This window comes from Perca flavescens, chromosome 12, assembly GCF_004354835.1.
Source record: "Perca flavescens isolate YP-PL-M2 chromosome 12, PFLA_1.0, whole genome shotgun sequence".
Lineage (NCBI taxonomy): Eukaryota > Metazoa > Chordata > Actinopteri > Perciformes > Percidae > Perca > Perca flavescens.
Window position 1 is genome coordinate 7,537,819 of NC_041342.1, and position 26,597 is coordinate 7,564,415.

General features: G+C 39.0%; 1 long non-coding RNA gene across 1 annotated transcript; it reads left to right on the forward strand.

The window, feature by feature from the left end:
• Positions 1–19,908: 19,908 nt before the first annotated feature.
• On the forward strand, positions 19,909–21,160 carry LOC114564857 (uncharacterized). Its single transcript, XR_003693854.1, has 3 exons — positions 19,909–20,270; positions 20,645–20,808; positions 20,967–21,160. It is a non-coding gene; the product is annotated as an uncharacterized LOC114564857 (long non-coding RNA).
• The last annotated feature ends 5,437 nt before the right edge of the window (positions 21,161–26,597 follow it).

Genomic DNA, 26,597 nt, shown 5'->3' on the forward strand with positions numbered 1-26,597 from the left:
AGCTCGCAGACCGTGGGATTCACTCGAGAACTAACAAGCCCTTGATGACTCGTGAATTGTTGGTGATTCATGAGTTGTTGATGGCTCGTGAGTTCTCGCGGGAGTCAGTAAATCCCGCGAATCAACTGAATCAGCCGGCTACGTTGTCATGAGTGGATCTGATTCAGACGAGCAAGCGGGTGCAGCTTCTCCTCGAGCTCAGGGTAAAGCAAATCAACAACAAAAGCCATTCTTTCACTTTCGAAATAACATACAATGTTCTGCACGTAGCCTAGCTAGGCCTACTGTAGGTTTGGTGTATAAATGTAGTATGCTAAATGCAATTAGGTTGAGCAGACAGTCTGAAACATTACAAGCTCGCCTCAGCTCGGCTCGCAGACAACTCATGAGTTGTCGACAACTCACGAGCCCTCAATGACTCATGAGTTGTTGATGAATAACATACAATGTTCTGCACGTAGCCTAGCTAGGCCTACTGTAGGTTTGGTGTATAAATGTAGTATATTAAAATGCAATTAGGTCGAGCAGACATTGAAACATTGTAAGCTCGCCTCGCCGACAACTCATGTTTTTTTTTTTTTTTTACTTCATGAAACTTTATTATTCAAATACAGATGTACATACACATTGAAAACATTAAATGCATACAGTGCATACATGAAAAAGGGGCGCATGGAATTTTCATTAAAGAGATTTTAAGTCATTGTAAATGTTCATGAGTCCAGATGGCTCTTATTTGTCAGTCCTATTAAAGTTAAAAAATATAATTCCATGTCATTTTTAAATGAATATTCGGTTTTCTTTCAGACCATTTATATTTATGGATATTTTTTTTAAATAAAATTAAAAGATTATAAATGAAAACATGCCATTTTATCCAAATCAAAAGCTCGCCTTGGACGTAGCATACAATACTGACTAAAGTGATTCAAGTGACTCGCACAACCCGGATCAGTTTAGTGAGTGACTCAGAATAACCTGAATCCTAAAAAGGAATCAAGTTTGCCAGGCCTAACAGCAACACATTAAATCTGTATGTGTGTAGGGGGGGGGGGCGCTGTGACTAGAATATCAGAGAACGCAGACACAGTCAGCTACCCAATGAGGATTTTTATTCAATCCGAGCACAGATAATGACTCGTATTACTATAATACTATAATTAGTATAATACTCGTACTCTGCTAAAGTGCTTTATCCGTACAATTCTACTAAATATATACATTAACTGCTCTGAACTGAAACAGTCATAATCATACCATTCAAGGATTAGGCTACTAATCATTTTCACAAATTAACAGTTGTACTCTTTGCCTTAAAAGTAAGCAGAAGATAATGTTACTCAGGAAATTTACAATGAAGATCAATTTTCTACAATGCTAGAATATGATGTATCTCTGTTTCACTCTGTTTCTCCCTCTCTCATAGGCTAAAATATAAATTTTCTAAGTGATATTAACTTCCACTGCTCGCTAACTGCCTGGCTAAGCTACAATGAAATCCAATGTCCGAACATGCCAGCGACGGCTAGCTGAGAAATTTGAGTGTTTAAACTAAGATATACAGTGGTCTATTTAGTGGTGTATGTGCCCTGACTAAGTTTGTGTGTCATATAAATCACAATTTGTGTTGATACAAGTACCAATGTTCGTGTAGAAGCATTTTAATCACATACAAATTGTCATGATACAGCTCTGATACCCCCCTCCATCTTGGTCAGACTTTTTTTGTAACCTCCAAACACAAACATGCGGACCTGATTGGTTCTCAAGTGGTCCTCATTTGAATAAAGTTAAACTTTCGTCAACTTTGTTTCGCTTGCCTCTGCGATTCGCTCTCAAACGTGCGGACCTAATTGGTTCTCTAGTGGTCCTCATTTGAATAAAGTTAAACTTCTTTGTTTCGCTTGCTTCGGCGATGCTCAAATTGCTCGCTAGCTAGCTAGCTTAGCTGTGTTCCACAACAGATGTAACGTTATCTTACCTGCTGTGTTTTATCCAGTGAAGTGTTTTCAGCAGATAAGCAAAAGAACAAGCAACATCTTCTGCTCATTTGAGTAACGTTCCCGGTACAATACACACAGACATCGTAACTTCAGCAAGACATCATCTGTGCGACATTGAAGTGTGTAGTCTTTTTAATTATGTATTTTCAGTCTTATACTTCAACAGTTTAACAATAAACGAGACTCTTTGGTTGAAAAATAATTAAAACATACATTTTTACTGTATACATTGAGATTTTACAAAGTAAAGCACATTTCTACGGTAAAATTACTTTAAATCTAAAATTGTAGACATATTGATATGTCATTGATTTGATATATTTGAGTACAGGGCATCACTTACTGCACCCATACTGAAAATCAAACATTTTACTGTATAAATATGGAGATTTTTGGAAGCAAAGTCCCATACTTCTGCTGTAAAATGACTGTAAAATATAGCATTATACATTTAATTATAGTCATCGTCACATGACCAGCATTTACGTTGCGTCTCGTCTCATTTTCGTCATATGATGGTTCGTTGACGACGATATTTCGTCATAATTTTCATTGACGAAAACAACACTATTGCTCACTGCGTCTCTATCGTACCTCCTAAGTTGCTGTAGCTTCCGTCTCCTCCTCATACCGTCTTGTATTGCTGAGGAATGCAAATTTAATGCAAACTATGAGTTATAGGTCATAGGTTCATCTTTTGTAAGGGCATGTGCAAGAAACCTACCATAATACCATTGGCAACTATTACAGCAATCAGAATGAGAAAATGTCGTTTTGTTGATCAACTATATCAACAGTCTTTTTCAGGACGACCTCTGAAAGTCTACCTTCAGATGCGGAGGACAATGACTTCACCCCGCCTAATAGGCAGATGGAAGCGTTCCCTTGACACGGTACGGATGGACAATATGTCCTAAATAAAAATAATAAACCTTTTTAAAATAAAAAATATATACATACAGTATTTTATATTTTTTAATTCTTATTAAAAAACGAAACTAATAAAAAATAAAATATATTTATTTTTTGGCTTGATGTTAGTTGATAGAATAAGGAGGGTCCAGAATCACCCTCCATGCAGAACCCAGCCTTGGGCCCATTCATCAGAGTGTAGCTTCAGCTCCCTCAGCTCCCTACGCCCCCTTAGCGCCAGATGCAGCCTTCCAGAGAGGAACGCCTCCGTGCAAAGAGGTCAGCTTCACTCTCACCTGTCCCTGTATGTTGTGTTGATCACCTCCTGATTTTTATTTATGCTTTTTCTGTTCCATCTGCACTTCGTAGTGTGTGACGCCAGTGCTGCTCCGCTGGTGGGTGGAAAACAACAAGCCCTCCTCCAGCTTGGACAGGGTACAAAATTGTGTCTGGAACGCAGCACAACTAATGTCTAATTAGTGGGAATTGTTAGTTGTAAACTTGAAAGATTTCATAAGTTTTGTCATTTTGGTTCTTACAATCAGAATGAGAAAATGTCTTTTTGTTGATCAACTATGTCAACACACTATGGAAATGTGATTCTTTTCAGGACGACCTCGGATAGTCTACCTTCAGATGCGGAGGACAATGACTTCACCCCGCCTAATAGGCAGATGGAAGCATTCCATCGACACTGTATGGATGGACAATATGTCCTAAATAAAAAATAAAAAATAAACCTCTGCGCGGAGCCCAGCCTTCACGCCCACCCTGCCTGCAGAACCCAGACTCCATCTACGAGCCCAGCCTCTGCTTTTTTATAAAAAACCTATTAAAGCTACTGACATGACACTGAATAAATACAATATTCTGCTCACAACCCTTTTTTTGAAGATTATTTTTTTGGGGCATTTTAGGCCTTTAATTAGAAAAAGTTGTGCCAGAAACCATGTGAATGTGCCTTCAAAATAAAAGGATTAACAGGAAGAAATATGGCACATTTGTATAAAATATTTTTTAGTACGATATATTTATAATATACTATAGTGTTTTTGTGCTTGCGGGTTTTGTATCTTTATTCTGTATATTTCTGTTCTCTGTTGTGTTTATGTCTGTTCCTTATTCCCCTGTTCATTGTGTTTGTTTATCCTGTTTTAACTATGTATTCTTGTGCATTCCTCTTTGTTGGTTATTTCTGGTTCCTGTTTTATTTTGATAGTCTGGTTTTCTGTCTTGTCCAGTTTACTTCCTGTGTTTTCCCACCTTTGTTGATTGTCCTGCCCCGCCCTGATGCATTTCACCTGTTGTCCCACCTGTTCCTAGTTTACTCGTTACCTCATGTATTTAGCCTCTGTGTTCCCTTTGTCTTTTGTTAGATCGTTTTGTCTTTGCCCTGTCAGTCTGTCTACCCTAAACACACTGTAAAAAAAAAACGCGGTCTCTGTAGACCGTAGTGGTGGGCAGATCGAGGCTTCGTGAAACAATGAAACCGTTGAAGCAAATGTGCCATATTGTGTCGAGGCTTCGAAACAATCCGACACCTGTCTCAACGATGACACCTAGTGGTCACTTGCAGGTGTTGATCTAAAACAACCTTGAGAATGAGCCATTTTTTATTATTGTATTTTTCTAATATGTGAAGCTTGTAACCTGTAGGCTCCTCACTGTGCATAATGTTATTTTGGTCATGACAAAAGAATATTAATAAAAAATCAAGCCACAATGTCTCAATTCTTTATAGATTTTATTCAAAAATAATGTCCCAACAGTTTATTATATTTCAATCATAATTATCTATCTATATCTATATATCTCTATCTATATATCTATCTGTGTATCTATATATGTATCTACCTATCAATATGTTAATGTGTCACTATGTATACTGTGTCTGCCTCTAGCCTATCAGTCAATGTGTAAATTTAAATGTAAGCCTAAATATAACTAAACAACTCGCACTATGAATGTCACTATATCACCAAAAATCCGCTATCTTAAAATCAAACTCCTCTCACAAAAACCCACGAGGTCAAGATGCGTTGACTTCACTTTTATACTGATGTGCGATTGTGTGTTCCCGACCCTGTCAATCAAACGCTGATTCATGCCACCTGTTGAAACACTTGTGAAACACTCCGATGTTTCATTTAGCCGTAGTCACGTGACATGGGTGTTTTGAATCACGCTTTGAATCAGTGTTTCGAAACATCTGCGCTTCGGGATCTCGACAAAGCTTCGGAACGTCAGTTTCACTTCAGCCATCCCTAGTAGACCGCCTACAAAAACAAAGTCGTCCAACATGCAAACGTACACAAACCGTGTTCCAGTGTTCAGCCAATAACAAGAAGGATTGGGGGGGGGTTAGTGCACTGAAGCACAGAAGGGAGGGAACGGGATGAGGAGGAGGGAGGAGCGAGCTAGTCTTCGTTTTGTTAGAAAATACTCCGAACGTCAACAGGAAGTAACGTCACCCAACATCGCTTAGAGCTCCTTTAACTAAAGTCCACTGATATTGTCCTAACTCGTTCTTGGTAAAATAAGTGCACCAACCTCCAAAAATTTAAACCAAAGACTTTCATCTCGCAAAATGAATGAGCTAATTTTGATTGAGATCGCTGTATTGTAGCTACATATTAAGTAAATGATGTGTGTTTCCACCTACTTTTATTAACATAACAGAACCAATCCAGTTGATTTGAAGAGCACAATCCAAACATAATGCAAAATGCAACTGACTGTTAAGCAAATGCACAACTTGTGTGTAAGCTTTGATTCTGTAGGTCTTGGTTTGGATGCAGCAGCACAGACGATCAGAGCACTGGAGGCATAACAGCAAGTGTGTTCCTACATGATGCACCTTAAACCTGGTCTGGTAGAACTTCTCCACGATGAGCATATCTGATTATCTTTTCAGCCATCTTCATGACATTGTGGCTGGACTTCCTGGCCTGTTGAAAGCTGGGTTTCCATCTACTTTAATCATTTTAAGCACATATTTGAAAATGTTACTAAAATAAATGTTAGTCTGTGCCATCTGCTGTGTCACAGAAATAAAAGGACTGTCCTAATCAAGGATGGAGTTGTGAACAGCTGCAGGTTCAAAACTCTGGTGCATCTAATAAAATTATAATACAGTGGAAAAGTTTTTTTATTTTTTTATTTTTTCAAAAAGTGAAACTTTCATATTCTAAATTCATTACACAAAAGGAAATATTTCAGACCTTTTTTGTTTTAGTCTTGATGATTGAAGCGTATAAAGCTCATGGAAATGAAAAATCCATATCTCAAAATATTAGAATATTACAACAATGAATGTATAATACAGAAATGTGGATCTGAGAAGAATCAATCAAGATTTCAAAAAATACTGAAATGATAAACTGTATGTGTGATGAATCTAGAATATATGAAAGTTTCACTTTTTGAATAAAGTTACAGAAATAAACTTTTCCACAATACTATAATTTTATGAAATACACCTGTATCTTAGTCGCTACGCAAATGGCTTCATTTAAAAGATCAAGTACAGTTGTTGGTTTAAAATGAAAAGTCAAAAGAACATATATTAACCCCAGTTGTCCATAAATGGTACAAGGGATGTGTCCACCAACAAACCGTTAGCACTTGGACTTTTAAGAAACATTCTGAGAATCGCAACAAATGACGGCAGGTATGAGATTCCCTCAAGACGCACACCATCACAAGAAGAATACACGAGTGTAAAAAAAAAGTGACAGCTTTACAACGTGCACCTGCTGTTGCTCTCACTGGGGACTACTGGACATCACTGGGTAACCATAATTACCTCAGAGTTACAGTTTTAATGTGGCTCAGGATTGTGTTTTTTTTATATATAACTAATATAACGAACAGGATAACGTGAATGCCCTGGCAGTGGCAATAAGTTTTAATTTGGTATTTGATTACATTGTTTAAGTTAATTAATCAGGGAAATCATGCGATTAAAGCTTTTAGTTGTTGCCCAGCCTATTTTAATTTTAAATTTTTTTTGAGGTTCATCTATTTAATGATCTGTTTTCAATCAAAAGAGAGAAGAATGACGACAACTGTCCCGCTTTGTTTTTTTAAAAGATGGCTACGAAACACTTTATTTCCCAGTGCAAGTGAACATTAGATGACTGCACTCATCTTCTGCAGACAGATTATGCTGCGCCTGCTGTGTTGGAATCCACATTAACAAGGTGAGAGTTTGAGTTGTAAAAACCTTTTCTGTAATAGTAAAATTGCTAGAGAAATGCAGTTTTGTTTACAATATTGATGGTGAATGTGGTTGAACCAGTGACTCGGTTAGTTTTGCTAACGTTAGCCATGTCAATGCACCTGGATATATAATTTAGTAAGAGGTTAAATTAAATTCAATGTAACATAACGTCAACCTGGCTCGTAGATTTTGTGTATCCATCTTATTATGACTTTGGTGTTTTGTCTTGTTTTGGTAATCTGTTTTTCTGTTTTGTATTTTGCTCTGTTTCCTATTTTATTTTGACACAGTCTGGTTTTCTGCCTTGTCTTGTTTTACTTCCTGTCTTTTGGTTTTTCCCGCTCTTGCTATTGCCTGATGTTTTTCACCTGCCTCTTGTTACCCTCTGTATTTAGTCTGTGTTCCCCCTGTGTTCTTGTTTTCCTATTTTTTACTTGGACTTTATTTGGTTTTATCCTTTTGCCTGCCTTTTCCAGAACTTTTCCAGGATTTTATTCATAGCATTTAATTCATGAGTGCTTATACAGGCCAACACATTGAATCTGAAAATGAATGCACTCTAAGCCGCAGATGAATCAACTGGATCTCAAGGAAAACTAAAAAACAACTTGCTGTTGTCTTTCAGGTTTTATTTTTGCTCTCTGCCCAATAATCTTGATGTCAACTGTTAATATCTTTACATTTCCTGGGTTTTAGGTTGGAGACCATGCATAGAAGCCTTGAATGGGCAAGGGGGAGGCTGATAAATGTTCAAGCAACAGATTGCTTACTTGGAGACATAGCTGAATATATCCATGAAGTAAGGACCTGTAGATGGCATGAACTAAGTTAAAATGACACTGCATCACTGATTGTGATGGTACTTTTGTAGCTAGATTGCTTTATTTCTTCCCTCTCTTGCTTCAGTATCCTCAAATTAAAATGTTAATGGAATTAGTCTTTGTTCTTTACAATACAGCTGTACATCAAGATCAGATCCTTCAGACACCCACACAGCACACAAACTGCTATTCTAACACATTCACTTGCATGACATTGTGCATTGTTCCGTTGCAGCCAGTTCATCTTACCAGGCTCCCCTGGCTTTGACTGGTGCTAGAGGTCTGCCTCACTTCTCCATCTCTCCAGAGCAACGGTCGTTCCTTAAATCATGTGGATTTACAGTGTCCCAGTAAGGTGGCCAACAGGGGCAAACGCCCTGCAACTTAAGAAAACACTTGCAAATAGACAAAACACAAGCGGATATCCATATCTGCATTTGTTTGGTCGTCCCCTTAATGACCTTGTGTTCAAAAGATGGTACTCTTTTCGTTTGATCAAAAGGACCTGGGAGTGTTAAATGCTCTGGCAATTTGACAGTTCTACGAGGCATCCCCCACTGATCTAAACAGCTAGTAATAGCCTATACTGAAGCATCACCACCTGCACCTAGCTGTTAGCTACAGTAGCATCACGATAAGCCTCACTAAACAGCCTTCCTCACGGTCTTGGACAGTTACAATTCTATCTACAACATACATTTTAGTTGGGAGCCTACCTGTTTGCAACACTTTAGTGAAGACTCCTTGTCTGTCATGCTGCCAAATCACCCTGAACCACTTCTGGAGATTTTCCTCATCTTTCTTAAACAGCAAGTGCCACAGAGGACCACTGTTCTAGAGGGACATTCTCACCAAATCTAGGCCTACTTAGACTTAGGCCTATAGTTATATTTATAGCAAACTTATATTGAACTGTTGATTTTCATTATGATCTGTCACCCCCCTATTTTAGGCATCCAGCCGCATATACACACACGCACACACACGTATCAATCAAGAATCACTCACAGAAAAGTAGGAAGTAAAGAGCATGTGAAGTGATTACAGAGGCCTATTAAGGACTGGTCCTTTGATACATTGACCATGATGGTGCTATGGTGCTATGCTATGGTAGATTCTGTATAGTAGTGGTAAACCGTGTAGGGATATAATCAGTGCAAAGCTGTGTTGAGGGTAGATGATTAGTCTTGAGCAGGTGTAGACACTCAGAATGAGTCAAAGATGGGATGGGATTTTATTATGACTTTCCCCAATTAAGGCCCACAGGCAAAATCGTGAAATAAAAATTTACAAAACAATTAAGGAAAACAGAAAAAATATATATACTTTCAAGGAAATAAAATAAATTGACTTGGGAGTCAAAACAATAAGATAATAAATATACTGTATATATAAACTGTTCACTAATGGCCCTTAACTCAAGCCATCACTCTGAGGACATCCAACAGACTTACATCCTACTCCATCTGGTGTTCCAACAGCTCTCACCCAGAGTAAGTACTACTGCCACTCTATATAGCCTGAAGCCCGGCCCCTCAAATTGGAACATACCAACACAATACAATGCAGGGGTGGCTCAGGTGAATAGACCGTAACAGCTCCATACAGCCAACATTAATATATCTAAGAAGCTAGACATTTACAGCATATCATTTATATGATTCACATTCAAATTAAACAAAGCCACAAGACATCTTGATGGCAGCAAAATGTAATACTTAAAATACCAGTTAACTTCCTGTTACCTCGGAAGTCTTAGACCCATTTAAACCAGAGGATCGCGGCAAAACTTTCCTTTAGAACAAAGAGAGCACATGCTGGTAAGACAAATCATTTTACCTTCTGTTAGCTTTTAAACTCAATAAACGACACTAGTTAACAAAGACATAAGTGTTACGTGTTATTATTTTAACCTGTCAAGTTTGTAAAGTAACTTTTATGGTTTCAACTAGAAAATTATGTATTGATGGTTGTAGCAATTGCATATAAATCACCGCAGTATTAGAGGTTAAATGTGTAGGCCTATATACCAGAAAACTACGGGATTACTGTAGGGATATGATGAATGGGTAAGCTAACAGATAATTTGACAACAGCATGTGGTAATTAACAGAACATATTAACACGCTAAACAAACATACAGGCAACCTTTACACTCAGTCCTTGAGATAAAATAGGTAGCGCATCGCTACCGTAATAGGTAGCACATCGCTACCGTAACGGCATCCAAGCGCCCCGTCACAAGCTGTCACTGCTGTTAAATAGAATTTAGTTCCGAAAATATTTTCTAGATAATCTAATGTTATATCCGTGGTTGGAAGATTTTCCTAATTATTTCTTGAGCTTTATTAATGCTCTTGGAACTGGCAACTATCTTCAACCTGAATAAACAAATGATTTTTTGTTTTTTTGTGTATCAATTTTGTCAGAAGCTTTTACAAACAACCCCCAGGTCTTTGCCAGTTCTACAATAGTAAACGCAAATATGAAAGACAAGGAAAAACTGCACTCTGATGAAGACGGACAGAAAGTGAAAGCTAGGATTTTTTTTGATTAAACGTTTGGTTACATTTGGTGAATTATGTAGCCCCCTTCCCTGTTTGTTAGCACATTTAGAGTGGTACCAATGCATGCCTGATGTTTTCCCGTTTAACTCAATACCTTAGTCTTCATCCTAGCAGCAAAAGTGAGCTCACTACAACCTCTCGTATACAACGAAGTGAAATCGCGGTCAACCCGCGATTAATTTCTAACGCATTTAATGTTTCAAATTAATAGAAATTAGATAGGGATAAAGGCAGCCTATTAGAACGTGCCTTGCTCCTGGCACTTACCAGTACCTCTTGGTGATGTGAAATTAACTCTGCTGTCTGTCCCTCATCATGACCAGGCTGTGGATTGGTGATAGCCATAGACAGTATATAAACTGGACCAACCGATAAAGTCACAAAAGTGTTCTTTTAATGTGGGACTGCAATCATTCTTAAGTTAAAGTGAAAGTCACAACAGTGCTCTTTGAAAGTGACATGCAGTAATGAACCCTCAAAGTTAGGGGTGTAAATGGTTAGGGTTACGTAATTAAAGTCACAACAGTGCTCTTTAATGTATAGAACTGCATCCAAAGCATTAGAGGTTCAACTGGTTACGTTTAGGGTTCAGAAAAACAGGCAAGGTATAAACCCTCAAAATCAATGTAAATTCAAAGACCCTCTGGTTAAGTTTAGGTCAGGAGACCCTCTAGTTAAGATTAGGTCGGGAGACCTAATTAAGATTAGGTCAAGAGACCTTCTAATCAAGATTAGGTCAGGGGACCCTCTAATTAAGGTTAGGTCAAAAAACCATCAGTGAAGGTTAAATCTAAAAAACCCTTGTAATGAAAATGAGTGTGCTCCTGTGAAAAGAACGTTGCCAAATACCCTTACCTCACTCGGCTGGAAAGTCACTGGACCATCACATAATATACTGTAAACATATTATAGAAACTTATTGAGTTCTCTATGCAAAATATATCACAACAGAAATTGTCCTGGAAAACCAAGTTCAGGCCTGTATGCCAACAGAGTCCATCTTTGAATGAAAAAGTGTCAGAGGATGTCAGTCCAAATAAGGGGTTAATAACACTTTAAACATGAACAGAAATGGATAGGCAACGCCACCAGGACGCAGGTAAGTGGTCGGTACGGGCCGGTTAGGATCAAGTAAAAAATGAGTGTGAACACCAAGGTGAACACCCACTGATGCACAAACCAGGCCACCCCCAGACGACCAAACAACATCACCACACAAGACTAACAAATCACATGTTGCTTTGTAAATAATCCAAAAGGTTCTTAGCTGTTCTATGTTGTTATAAAGGAGAAAATTGTGTTAAATAATATGCAATAAAATCGCTTAACCAACCTTGTGTGGCATATCATCATATGTCAGGTGAGTAAAACTCTTTTCTCCTATGTTATTTTCTCCACAGGTACTCTCATGTTGCTGTATCTCAGGTAAGTATTGTATGAATAAAAATGTATTTATAAATGTGTAATAAATTGCTTGTATATGTATATCTTACATTATTATCTTTTAAATTTTTCATGTAAGTAAAATGACATTTCTGCTGTGTAACAGGTGAGTATTATCTATTTGTAAATCATCACCTTTCTGTAGTCCCAGGATACCCTTTTAATCACCGGAACTAATATGTAATCTTCCTCTAAGGTGTCTCCCTGTCCGTCTCTGGTCCCAGGTGGGGCAGGCCGAACATGGGCCCCAGCAAGGGCGTGCGATGAGCGGGGCTGTTGTTGCGGCTGACATCATCCCTTTGGTGGAAAACAATGGGCCCAAACAAGGCCCCAGCAGCGGTCTTCGCATAGCGACCCCTCTGGCTCATCATGGCGTATTGGTTACCTCTCGTGGCGAAGGTCCGCTGGTCTCGGCGTGGTGGAGAACCCCCATGGCCCAGGAGTTGGATTCTTATCGGTGGGTTGGTAGCAGCTAGCCATCTCTCCTCAGATTTTTTTCTTTGGTGCTTTCATGGGAGCCAGTCCTCAGTCTATGGGAGCTCGGCTCCCTTTAGCTCCCATGCAATTCGGACACTGAGTAGAATACACTTCCTGGCACTGTGCAGCAGACTATGCAACAGTTTTGTGTTATGAAGATCAGCAGGTAACTCATTAGGCAGACCCAACACACAAGTCCTGGCTCCCAGATGTAAAGGGCGCTTAAAGATCTTATCAAGTTGTTGAGCAATTGTGATCGAAAGCTGCTGGATATGGGGGCAGCTCCACAAACAATGGAAAAAGGGAGCGTTGTGACATTTAGTACAAAGATCTGATATGGCAGGATTCATTCTGTGTCTGACCTCAGGAGTAATATAAAGACGATGTAAAATCTTAAATTGTCTCTCCCAGGCTGAATTAGAAGCTAAGACATTGGATGGCTGGTTGCACAGGGTAGCCCAGTCGACAGTGACTTTATAATTTAAGTAGTTGGGCCTACACATTATATCTTTTTGTACATAGTAAACTTTTTATAACCTGTTAAACAATCTCTGACACACTTCAGGAACAGGAGGCACGAAGGGTACCCACTGAAGAAATAAATTCTGACATGGAGCTGAATGAGTCTGAGGATGCTGAACAAATACCACCTGAGACACAGTCACCTGATTTAGAGGTCGGTGTCTTTAGTTGTGTTTTGTGAGATGTTGTAAACGCTCGATGGTGTTTTTTTCCCCCAACTGCTCTTTCCAGGCAGTGCTGCGGCAGTGCCTTTAAGGCACCTAACCCTAACCATAACCTTAACCCTTGCAAAATTTGATTCAACCTTAAAGATATGCACATTTTGTCAAAGTTAGGCCTACATATTGTTGTATTGCTACTCATAAAGTGCCTGTTTCCTGTTTTATAGTTTTGTTTAATGGCCTAATATTATGAATTAATTTGTATGAAATGTTATCTTAACAAAGTCCAGGAGGAGCCCATATTTCATTGACAGCACTGAAATCACCGCTCCTCTGTCTTCTATGATACTTAAACCTGCCTCCTAAACCCTACGTCACACAGTCCAGCATTATGAATTATCTGTCCTCCCCCACTTACTCCTCCATTTAACCTGAGACTTTCTAATGAGGAGACACAGCACTCAGAAATAGAAATGCATGGGGTTTAGTTACTAATGCCAATATGGCAGTTGTCGTGAAGCCTTGCGCATGCAGTTATGCCCAAAAACGATGCCCGATAATTGCCCAAAATGCGTAGCAATATGGCTGCCGAACGGAGGGACGTGGCTAAAAGGAGTTTGATTTAACTACTGATGTTCCCTTTATCCACAGGCATGAAGATATGGAATGGATTTCTCCTTGGTTTTGTCCAAATTGTTCTACTCAACCCCCAAAAAAGTCTAAGAAAGCAGCTCGTCGACTATTCAGTATACAAGACAGTAGAAGAAAGCATAGAAGACAGGGAGATTTGTGACCGGGACGAGAGGATAGAAGACACAGATAGTAACACATCTAGCCCTGAAGTCTCTAAAGGGGTTAGACTCCAGTGACGAGTGCTATCCCTTTTTCACGAGCTGAGTGGGAGGACATAAAACCTGTAGATACGGAAAGAGGAAAAAGTGGACATCTTGGAGGCACATGGTATGACATCTTTGCCCAAAAAATTTCAACCATTTAAGACTGCGTTTTAGTTTTCATAAGGAATCAAACAAAAATACAAGATTCCAGAAAGAGAACAGGTCCATTTTGGCATGGGAAGGCACATTGCAAGTTTGCCAATTGTAGGACCTTCAAAATGATAATTCTCAAAGATCCTGGGACTCACAATGATGAAATTATTGTTGAAATTCATGTCTCAAGTACAGAGAGCCACCCAACAGCATTGTCCCATCGTAGGCAAACAAGAAAAACAAAAAGGGAAAAAATAAGAAAAGAACTGGGGGAATTCACCCCAACCCACATCCACACCAAAAAAAATGGCGAGTGCCAATAAGGGAAAAGTTCTCTGTTTGGAAACACAAGCCCATGGCTCAGCAGCCTGCTTGTAACGAGACACGGCTGGCAGCCACTGATTACCGCCTCCAGCTGCCTCTCGTTTGCCCTCGTCAGGCCAGCACAAAAGGAGCCACACAAACAACAGCAGGTCAGTCTGTGTTTGCTACTGAAGCTAACCACTGCTCTGCTTCTCTACACCCAGGAAGCCCATAACCCAAGCAAAGGACGACTGGAGCTGGATGAATCTCTGCTGGAATCCAAGGTCTCCTGTCCTCTCCTTGCTGAACTTCACCAGTGAGCTCTCTGCTGCACCTTGCCTACCCAGCAGAATTCCCCCAAGGCCTACCCTAACCCTGCTCACTAGCCACACCACAAGGGAGCTACACTGTTGTACTCATTCTTTTGTCGTATTAAGAACAAATAAAGCGCCCCCAGTGGGCTTTTCACTGCAATCAATTCTGGTCCATTCTTGTCCCGCCACAACTCCAAAAGATATCCAGCGAGAAAAACCTTCAGGACAGATATCATAAAAACACATTTTTGGACATATCCCTTGTGCAACAAGCACAGGACTCAAGGTCCGAAATTACAGCTTTAAGACACTCCTATGTGCAGTTTATAGGGATGTCACCTTTTACTGTTCACATGTACTTCCTGTCTCAGCTCAAAGCTTTGAAGGAAAAAAATGCCAATAAAGAGCTTTGCTTATATCTTGATACGACAGGCACAGTAGTAGCCAAACCTTCTAAAGCCCAAAATGTACTCTATAACGCACTGTTCATGCCCCTGGAATCGCCAAGGCCTACTGTAGTTCCCCTTGCAGAAATGATCACCTTGGACCAAACTTCTGTGATAATACAGAACTGGTTAAATTGCCTGTGCCGAGATCACACCTCTATGTACAAAAAAAGAGTTCACGCCCACAAAAGTGGAAACAGATTTCAGCTGGGCCATTATCCACGCAACACTGGCATCCCTGTCAAAGTGTACAATACACCAATACTTACAGAGATGCATGGAGGTGTGCCAGAACACAGAGCCTTGTATGTTTACAACTGTGCACATATGTGGTCCACATATGATCAAGATTGTGGCAGACAAGGCATCAAAAGGGAAGTGCAGTAAAAGTACAAGGTCTCTCTTCCTACATGCATTTGCCTTGGTACAAAATGCAAGCAATCTAAAGGAAATACAGATGATCCTTCATATGATTTCTAATGTTTTCGCCCTACACTCCATGACTTCTGCCTGTTCAAGTATTAATGAACTACAACAGGCAATACAGAACCAGCTTCAATAATGAAGTGAAGGGTGCCCTGGACACAGCCGGAGTGGATCAAGAAATACTGTAGGTAAAGATGAAGGGAAAAAACTCTGAAAGGCATTGTACGGAACTCTCCCTTCACATGGCTATTCAAAGAGGTCTTAACCCTGCAAGAAAACGACAAAGGTGAGATGGAGTGTGGACTGCCAACTAACCCACATTTTTTCCCAGATCTTGTAAAGATATTGAAGCCATATGTAGGAACACTACTACTTTGGAGTGGTGTTATGTTGGAGCATTTGGGTCAAACAAGGGACACAAATGCATATGCGGAGAATTGGTTTAGAACCACCAAAACTGTCGTTTGGAAAGTTGAAAATCTTTGCATTTACTTCACACAAGAGCAGCCATTTTCCCCCGCTGCCATTGGAACGTTATGAAGTGACGTAATTACGCGACGTGAACATCATCGAAAAGCAGGGTGTTGGGTGAATCACTTTTTTTTCTCTTTTTCATCAAACCGCAATTTTTGCAAGTTCCCGCAATTTCATCGCATAAAATTGCATAAATATCCTGCATATTCCATTGCATTTTTTAAGAAAACATGCCACATAATCAAGGATTTTTGCCCGCAACAATCACAAAAACCCTTTTTCTGGAAGGACTGATTTTTCAATAACTCAAACTGCATTTATTTGCTAATTTTACAAATCTGGTGTAATAAATTGTCTTTCAATACTTTCAGGTGCAACAACTTCGGTGGATTGCAGGAAAGCCTGGATGAGTGGTTTCATCCTCCTCCAAGGAACTGCAAACTAATAAAGTAAGACATATGACAAACATTTATTTGACCATGTTCACCACATTCTGTAACTAATCATGCTGATTGATCCTTCTGCAGCAACAAAGGATTACCATGCCAAGGACAGAGAAACATAACCTACCGGTCAAAAGTTTTAGAACAGCCCAATTTCTTTAGTTTTTTTATTGAAATTTTAGCAGTTCAAGTCAATGAATAGCTTGAAATGGTACAAATGTAAGTGATGAACTACCTGAGGTTAAAAAAAAGCAAGGTTACCCAAAACTGAAAAATAATGTACATTTCAGAATTTTACAAAAAGGCCTTTTTCAGGGAACAAGAACTGGGTTAACAATGTAAAGCTGTTCTTCAGCAATGGAGGTTGATCAAGCTTTGAAAGTTGGTGCTATCAATTCCCCCAGGTGTTCCAACTTGTCTGGATTACTTACAACCCCCTCTGTTTGTATAAAAGTATTGTTGGAACACACTGTGGTACCCTACCCTCGTGAGCATTATTTGAACAGTATTGTACTGCAGAAAGTAGTGTGTTGCCATAAAAATGGCGGGAAAAAGGCAATTAACAATGGAAGAGAAACAGACCATCATAACACTTAAGAATGTTGGTCTTTCCTACAGAGAAATTGCAAAGAAAGTCAAGGTGTCAGTGAGTACAGTATTTTTCACCATCAAAAGGCACTTAGAAAACTGGGGGAAACTCTGACAGGAAGAGGTCTGGCAGACCCAAAGCCACAACAGAACCAGAAGACAAGTTTCTGAGAGTGATAGGCGTCTCACAGGACAACAGCGGTGTCAAAAGTATTCACATTCATTACTCAAGTAGAAGTATAGATACTAGGGTTTGAAAAGACTTTTGTAGAAGTTGAAGTATCAACTCAAGCTTTTTACTTAAGTAAAAGTGTAAAAGTACTGGTTTTAAAACTACTTAAAGTATAAAAGTAAAAGTAATGTAAGGCAGAGATCTTCAACCAGGGGTCCTCAAAGTCATTGCAGGGGGGCCTCCAAATTATTGTACATTTTTGAGTCTTTTTATTATCTTTGAGTCTTTTAAAATTAAAATGCCTTAACATAATTCCAACATATTATTAGCAAATATAAATTCCCACTGATGATGGGCTTACTGGCCTATAGGTAAGGTAGTCCCTAAGATATCAGCCCACAGATACAGTTAATCCTAGATTTACTGTGCCACATACAGTATGTAACATTAAAATATTATAAAATCATGCCAACAATTAATATTTTAATAGCTTATGAAAAAAGGGTATGTAAGAACGCTTTAGGTTGCCCTAACTGTTATTGTAGGCCCAGTTTAATAGGCAACTTAATTTCATACAATATGTAGTAGGGGGTCCCTGCTACATCTCACTTTAAGTAAAGGGGTCCTTGGTTTAAAAAACGTTGAAGACCCCTGATGTAAGGGGGAAACAATGCCATTAAGGACAACAGCTTAACCCCAAAACGTTAGGACAAAATCATATGACTATAATAATGTAATATTAAAATCATACCTGCAAACTCAGAAGGGCTGAAAAAGGTGACACATCTCTGTGTCTGTGTTTTTCAGACAACGGCAGCTACAGTCTGGTGTTACAATCCTCTCTAGTGAAATACAGACACACTTTACACCGTTTGGTTCTCAGCATTTTAACCGTGTTTACTCCAGCTGCTAGCTAACCGTAGGCTAACGTTAGCTGCTGCCAACTGTAGTGTTGACTAGCGTCCCATGCGGCGATGTTTCAGTTCCCTCTAACGTCCGTTTTCGGAGCATCAGAGAGAAGCGCAGGCATCTAAGCGGCACCTAAATAAGGCACCGAAATCAGCGTTGCTATTCGGTCCGGTAGATAACGGTTGTTAAAGCACCGGTGGCGTATTAACACCGGGTCTGTGCAGGTTTGATGGATCGCGTACAAACCAATAGGGTGTCGGAATAGCTATGTTTATACTTCTCATCCAACCACAATCACATTCACTCTCTCCGGATGGAGCGATCTGGATAGGGTTTTTTTGTGTGTGTTTTTTTGAACGATGACGAGCCGGAATGAAAACAAGCCAAACTGAAATATGAGTAACGAGGCTATTTTTAAAATGTAAGGAGTAGAAAGTACAGATAATTCCGTGAAAATGTAAGGAGTAGAAGTAAAAAGTATGCTGTAAAATAATACTCCAGTAAAGTATAGATACCCAAAATTTCTACTTAAGTAAGGTAACGAAGTATTTGTACTTCGTTACTTGACACCTCTGGTCGTAATAAGCATGTCTCAGTTTCAACTGTAAAGAGAAGAGGTTTGATAGGTTGAGTTGCAGCAAGAAAGCCATTGCTAAGATGTCAGAATAAGAAAAAGAGGCTTGCCTGGGCCAAGAAACATTGTCAATGGACTACTGAAAACTGGAAGAAGGTGTTATGGACTGATGAATCAAAATTTGAAAATAATAATTGAAATGAAATCTTCGGTTCATCACGCAGGATTTTTGTACGCCGTGGAGTAGGCAAAAGGATGTTTCCTCAACTATCAAACATGGAGGAGGAAGCATGATGGTCTGGGGCTGTTTTGCTGGATCCAGGGTCAGTGGTTTGTACAGAGTGAAAGGCACCCTGAACCAAAACGGCTACCACAGCAGTTTGCAGCGCCATGCAGTACCCTCTGGTATGTGCCTAGTTGGTCTGGGGTCCATCCTACAGCAAGATAATGACCCAAGACATAAGTCCAAGCTATGCCAGAACTACCTTAGGAAAAAAGAACAAGATGGTAAGCTTAAAAACATGGAGTGGCCAGCACAGTCACCAGACTTAAACCCCATTGAGCTGGTTTGGGATGAACTGGACAGAAAAGTGAAAGCAAAACAACCTACAAGTGCCACACATTTATGGGCACTTCTGAAACAGAGTTGGGAAGAACTTTCTGAAGAATATTTGATTTTCATTGTAGAAAGAATGCCACGAGTGTGTTCAGCTGTTATATCTGCCAAAGGGGGCTACTTTGAGGAGTCAAAAATGTAGAATACATTTTGGTTTATAAATTGATTCCATGATTTCTTTTTTAACTTAAATTGTTCATTTGTTCTGTTCTTTCATTTCAGAGCACAATAAGACATTGAACTGCATGAATTTCAATAACAACCTGGAAAAATTGGGGTGTTCTAAAACTTTTGACCGGTAGTGTAGTTCGGCAGGATTTCGCAATTGGTAGACCTACACTGCTAGTGCTGAGGTTTCTGTCTGTACCAACTACCAGAAGGAACGAGCAAATTTGGCTTAATCAATTGCCAGAATAAGTCAATATCCTAAGCGAAGGGTGGGTTTTGTGTTCCTCTGTAGATAGTTTATTTGAAATAACATGTAATACAATACATCTCATGATACATGTCCCCTCCCCAGGTACATACCTATTGGTCTGACTTACCACCAAAACAGGTCAGTCCATTTTGTGAGCTTCCACCGTGTTGGCAATCAGGGATGGCATTACTATGACGGGATGAGAGAGACATCCAAACCAGTTTCTGGAGTTGTTAAAGTCAATGATGCAGAAGTGAGGAGACTCATGTTACAAAGCTGGATTGCAAGACACTTGGTTCATGTAACACTAAGCATCGTCTAGACCTTCCTTTGTGCCCTCCACACACACATACCAAATAAAAAAAAAAAAAGTTAAAACACTCTCTCATTGTGACATACTGCTTCACATGATTCACAGAAACAAAAATAAAAGTGATGGTGTGATTGTCACATGGAAGTCTGAAGATGAGGTAAGAAATGAACAAAACGGTTAAAAATAAATTTACATCTATGAACAGAATAATAATGTTAAATTGAATTAGAAACATTTTATTTGAGCAGAACTGTGTTAACAGACTATTGAGACAATAAGGGATGATATTCCTACAATGGAATGAAGTCCAAAATGAGTCCAAAATGAGTCCAAAACAGAGTTGTTCAAGTTAATGATGCAAAAGTGATGACAATTATTTCATTATGAATGTGTGTTCAATACGCCTGCCTCAGCGGGAGGAAAGGACATTTCGACATGGAGAAATCACCACCAAACTTGCAAACTAAGTCTTTTGTGTGAGTGTTTGTGATGTGGTCAATGTGTTGAGGTTTATGTTATTCTTGTTTCCAGTGTACAGCGACTCTAAGAGGAGTGTGAAGGTGTTCCTGTTTGTGGGGTAAACAATTATTTGGGATGATGTTGAGGAGGCGTGCAGGAAAATGTGGCGAGATCAGCATCCTGAACCAGGAGGACAAGACAGCCTTTACTGCAGAGACAGAACCTGTGTGAATCAGGTGAGAAATTCAACGGACAACCATATTTGGCCATTAGGGGGCAGTCCAAATATATACAACCATATTTGGCAATTTGGGGGCAGTGCAAATCAACATCTGTTGCAATATAATTGTCAAATGGTCAATTTTTTAGCTTGATTTTCTCCATAATTCCACAGTAGATATGGACATATGGGGCATCATTGGAAACGCTATGATCTGTAGTATGTGAATCAGGTGTGAAATTCAACGGACAACCATATTTGGCCATTTGGGGGCAGTGCAAATCAACATCTGTTGCAATATAATTGTCAAAATGTCAAATTTTGAGCTTGATTTTCTCCATAATTCCACAGTAGATATGGACATATGGGGCATCATTGGAAGCATTAAAGACTGTAGTATGTGAATCAGGTGAGAAATTCAACGGACAACCATATTTGGCCATTAGGGGGCAGTGCAAATCAACATCTGTTGCAATATAATTGTCAAATATTTCTATTTTTGAGCTTGATTTTCTCCATAATTCTACAGTAGATATGGACATATGGGGCATCATTAGAAACATTAAAGACTGTAGTATGTGAATCGGGTGAGAAATTCAACATAACCATATTTGGCCATTAGGGGGCAGTGCAATTGCAATATAAATGTCAAAATATGTCAGAATGTCTATTTTTGAGCTTGATTTTCTCCATAATTCCACAGTAGATATGTACATATGGGGCATCATTGTCTATATATATATATATATATATATATATATATATATAGACAATAATGCAGAGAGAAAGACAGCTAAAAAGAGATCCATGAAGAACAAGGATAAGGGTGAGGACACCTCAGATGGATATGATTTTTGCATTGTGTGCATGGAGCCCTTTGGAAATTCAAAACCCAAAGAAAAGTGGATCAGATGTGTAAATTGCTAATTCTGGGCCCACAAAAACTGCACCCCTAGAAATCCCACATACATCTGTCACCACTGTGACTCTGATCACTCTGATTAGATGGATAACACACACAGATACACACACTCAACTTCATGTTTTATCATTTAAGACAAACTCAGTGTGCATGTTGTTTTACTAATTGTCAAACGTCTTCCTGTAATTTTACGTGGATTATGAGCTACTTCTGATCTCCTGCTGAAGGTTTCCATTTGTATATGTAACATTCATAGGTATTATCAGAATATGTTCTTTAAGAAAGCTCTTCTAATGTTAGGATCCATACCACTGACACTGTTCTTCATTTAGCTATCAGTGATGAGTTCTTTTTGTTCTTAGTGAAGCACAGGAAGATGCTTCAGTATTGGCACATGCACAATAAACTTGTATAGATGCATATTTTGTGGTGTAGTCTCAGTTTTTAGTTCTTCAATCTTGCTGTTACAATTTACCCCAGGTTGTGTTACAACATACCCTGGTAGTGGGGTAGGTTGTAATAATGGCACTCCTTGCATTTGACATGAAATAATGGATTCTGTGATATAGTTGGAGAAGTTAAAAATATTTGTAGTAGACAAATGAGGGTACTTTGTGTCAAAATTTGAGTGCCCTACCACAAACATTCTGCAAGTTATAGGAGCTGAGTCAGAAAGTGTTACAACCATCCCCGGTCTCCCCTACTGTGTTTTATACCTGGATTTGAAATATGATTTTTTGACACATTGCAGTGAACCTACCTGACCAGAGAAAATCCAGAGAGAGAGAGAGAGTTCTTAAAAGAACTTTTGGTTTTGTTATGTGTGTGTTATGTGTGTGTTATGTGGTGCAATGTTGTGGTGCAGTGTGGGTGTGCAAGCTGTGGTAGGATGTAGATATAATATACAGGCAAATCTGGATGGGAAAAGCAAAATGTAAATCAGGTTTCAATGTTTCACAAAACATATTTTACCAAGATCACCAAGACCCACCAGACACACTTTCTGCAAGTAAGGTTTTTCAAACAGCATCCTCTGCTCGTGGTACTGTATGTAAGATGTTCTCCCATATAATAATTGATATGATGTGTCTACATCAAGGTCTGAATATGAGACATGCTTTTCCCCCTCTTTAATTTCGAGGGGGCTGGAGCCTTGGTATCTGCTTACAAGTGCTTCTTGTGCACTCTCTACTCTGTTAGAGCCGATTTATATTTAAACCAAGGAAAATGCAAAGTTGTGTTTTGGGAAAATAGTAGATAACTCTTTCAAATACTTACTCAAGTATGAGTAGAAGTAGTTTTGGAAAAGGTTGCGGCCACTACGCTTCATGGCTTACAGCTACTTCTACTTGAAAATTGCAAAAAATACTACCACCTGCCACCACCTAAATGTTATTATTTACACGACTGACATGAACATGAGGTTTTTGCACGTTGCTTGCATGACTAATTTAGGTGTCATTGTGATTTTAGCAGATTTCTGCTCATATACTTGTCACTTCATCTGAAGATACTCGGAGATGTGTCTTTTTAGAAGCTGTAAGTAATACCTGCTGTCAAATATGAATTTAACTACCACACAAATCCCATAATCTCAAGTATAGGGGACATCAGACTACCGTATTAGCTTCATCCTTGTTAATCTTATATGAAACAGTTGATTTACGTAACACTTTAACATGTTTAACAGAAAAGGGAAATATTAACCGTATTATTGCTTTAAACTCCCATCACAAATCTGACTGTCTCTATTTTGTATCATGAAACAATAACATACACAAAGAGGTTGAAAATCACACATTCTTTAAAACAATTTTATTTATTTATTTATTTATTTATTAATTTACAGGGATAAAGACCTCCTGGACCCTGCCATCCGTACCAAGTGTGTGAAATCCAATGTTGCCACGTTACTTTGAAAAAGTAACTTAGTTACTTTACAGATTACTTGATTTTAAAAGTAACGAAGTAAGATTACAAGTTACTTTATTAGTAACATACTGCCCGACCAACTTCTTCAACTCTCCCCCACTTACTGGTTTTGCACCGAAGTCCAGCTTTTGTTGTTTGGGTGGTGGGGGGCCTCCTGCTCTCTGCTTCGCACCACCTGCTGGGACTTGCTCTGTAAGTTTGACTGCAGTGCTGCAACTCCAAATGCACAGAGTGTACAACGAACCTTAATATTGCCATCTTTAGCTGACACAAACTCAAAATAGTGACCGTATTTCCAGCTAGAAAACGCGCATCTCTCTCCTCCCTCCATTGTTGTTTACGTTTGTGTTGCTGCGTGGTACAAATCAACTGTCCACATGCTGAAAACGTGACTTGTCGCATACGTGACTTCACTCCCCGAGACGCAAGAAGAAAGCAAAAATATATATTTTTACTAAGGAAAATGACAAAAATAGTAACGCACAGTGACTTGGATGAGTAACTTTAATCTGGTTACTGGTTTGGAAATAGTAACGTGTTAGATTACTCGTTACTGAAAAAAGTGCTCAGATTGGCAGAGTGGCATCACTGGTGAAAATCATGACAAGCTCCCCAGGGAAGTTCTTGTCCCACAACTCAACTGTAATGAGTTGCATGATTATAGAGTGTGGTCTTGACCTACTCTATCTGTAAAGTGTCTCGAGATAATCCAGGATCCATTTTTACAGAGGAATCAAAACTGTGGGGGCGCTGTTTTACTGGGATAAGTCTTAATCTGTTAGTGGGTCCAGTTTGAAAGCTAGTGAATATATTTGGTAGGCCTATCATATGAAACTAGATGATCTAAGGAATCAATTGATGATGTTGTAAGTTAAACTATAAAGAATTTAAATTTAACATTTGCTCGACATATTGTAACCATATTATTAGTAGAGTAATTGCAACACACTGGGTTAAATACATGCTTCTCCTGTAAGACAAAATGTATGTGCAGTTGTACACTCTGACAAAAAAGATAGCAACATTTAATCACTAAATCTGCCATGTTTTACAGATCTAACTGATCAGATGCTGTCCTGGACACCTGTTTGATGAGGTTTACCTGGACCCACAAGACTCTCCTCACAGTATGAAGGTATTGTGGGACAGGTGCCACACTTCTGCCAAGTGATGATGGTCTGAAGACAACACAGCAGCATCAGGACAGATTCAGAATCCACAGGATGACTTCTGTGACCTGAGAGCCTACATTACCAGCTGACACATCCTCAGTAGAAAATAAACCCTTTAGTCTGGGTGAGGACATGATCTGGACAGTTATCTGCTACTCTGTGCATTATGTATACACACTTTATATTTACATTTCATTGACTATGAATAAAGTGCTTTATTTCTATGCAGGGTTTGGTCATTTTTAAGTTCAGTAGTAAGGCTCCTTAAGTGTTATATAACATGTTTTTTTCACAAAGACGTTTAAACAGGTGATGTCTGATTTAATGCATGTAGAAGGGTCAAACACTAAGTCCTTTTAACATCCTGACTATAAAAATGTAATGCTTTAAGACAGGTAATAGTGACAGTAAGCAACACAAAACATTTAACAGTTATATACTTTATTGTTTTGACAGATGACAATATTAAAGGGTATAAAGGGTATAAATCTAATCTTCAGCTTGAAAAACATTTCACAGCATAAATATAACGGACGGATAAAAACTTCAAGTGAAATTTGATTAGTTACTTTGTGAGACAAGAGTCCCTTTTACACAGCCCGATCTATGTCTATGGACAGTACAGTCCTTACAGTAGCAGTTGATACTTTAGTTACTGAGCAGTTGAGAAGTATGACACCTGTGGAGCAATAACTTCCTCCTGTTGGTTTCTCATACTTTGAGGAGAGTCTGGTGGGTCCAAGTACACCTCATCAGTGGTCAGTCAGATCAGTAAAACACAGCAGATTCAGTGTTAGATTGAACTAGGCTATCATTTTTTATCACGATGTACAACTGCACATACATTTGGTCTTGAAAAAAGGAGCAGTGTTGTGAAGGTGCTAGTTCTGGGTTTATCACCAGGTTCCCTCAGGTATGTCAGCCAGAACACCACTTAAGGCAAATATTCCAGAGTTTGAAATGAAGAGCTGAGAGATGGTTCTTATTCTGTTTATTTCTTCCTTTTTCTTGTTTGAGTTTGACTGTGTGTGCTTCCTATAAAGAGAGAAACATAATACAAATAAATAAAGGAAACATACTGTTTGTATACACTCATTCCACCTTAAGCAGTAATAACATTTCCAAACATAATATAAACAATAGTCGGAATATGGCTATATATCTCAAACTCCAATTCAACCGCTTATTATATGGGATTCTCAGACATTTTCGCCCATCTGTTAAGTTACTGCTAACATAGACAACACTTCATGTTATGAATGATACGCTTTAAAGCCTCCAACAACAAAACGGCTGGATGCTTTTATTTTGAAAATCAAGCAAAGCCTCGCTAGATAAGCCTTGATAGCGGTACAGAAAACAATATGTAACACCACTTACTTCTTATTGTACTCAACCACAAAAGTATTGAACAATCCTAACAAGTAGTAAAAGTATAAACACGTTTAAACACGATGCTAAATGTTTAGACCCGACGTACCGAGTCGGATGAGCCGAAGGCGAACGTGGATATAATTAGCACAATGGTTGTGTAGTGTAGCAACCATTGACATATATATATATATAAGGTACATCCACATCAAATAGCTGAAATAACAGCTGGTTTAATGAAGAAATACAATATCACGATGCAGCAGATAGCCTATACCTACTATTTTCATTTACGCACACTCTGAAGAAAAGGTACTGCTCACAACTACAATCCAACTGACCGACTAACTGTATCATACTTATTAACTGTCACGTCAGCTAGCTATAATATAGCTACCAGCACACACT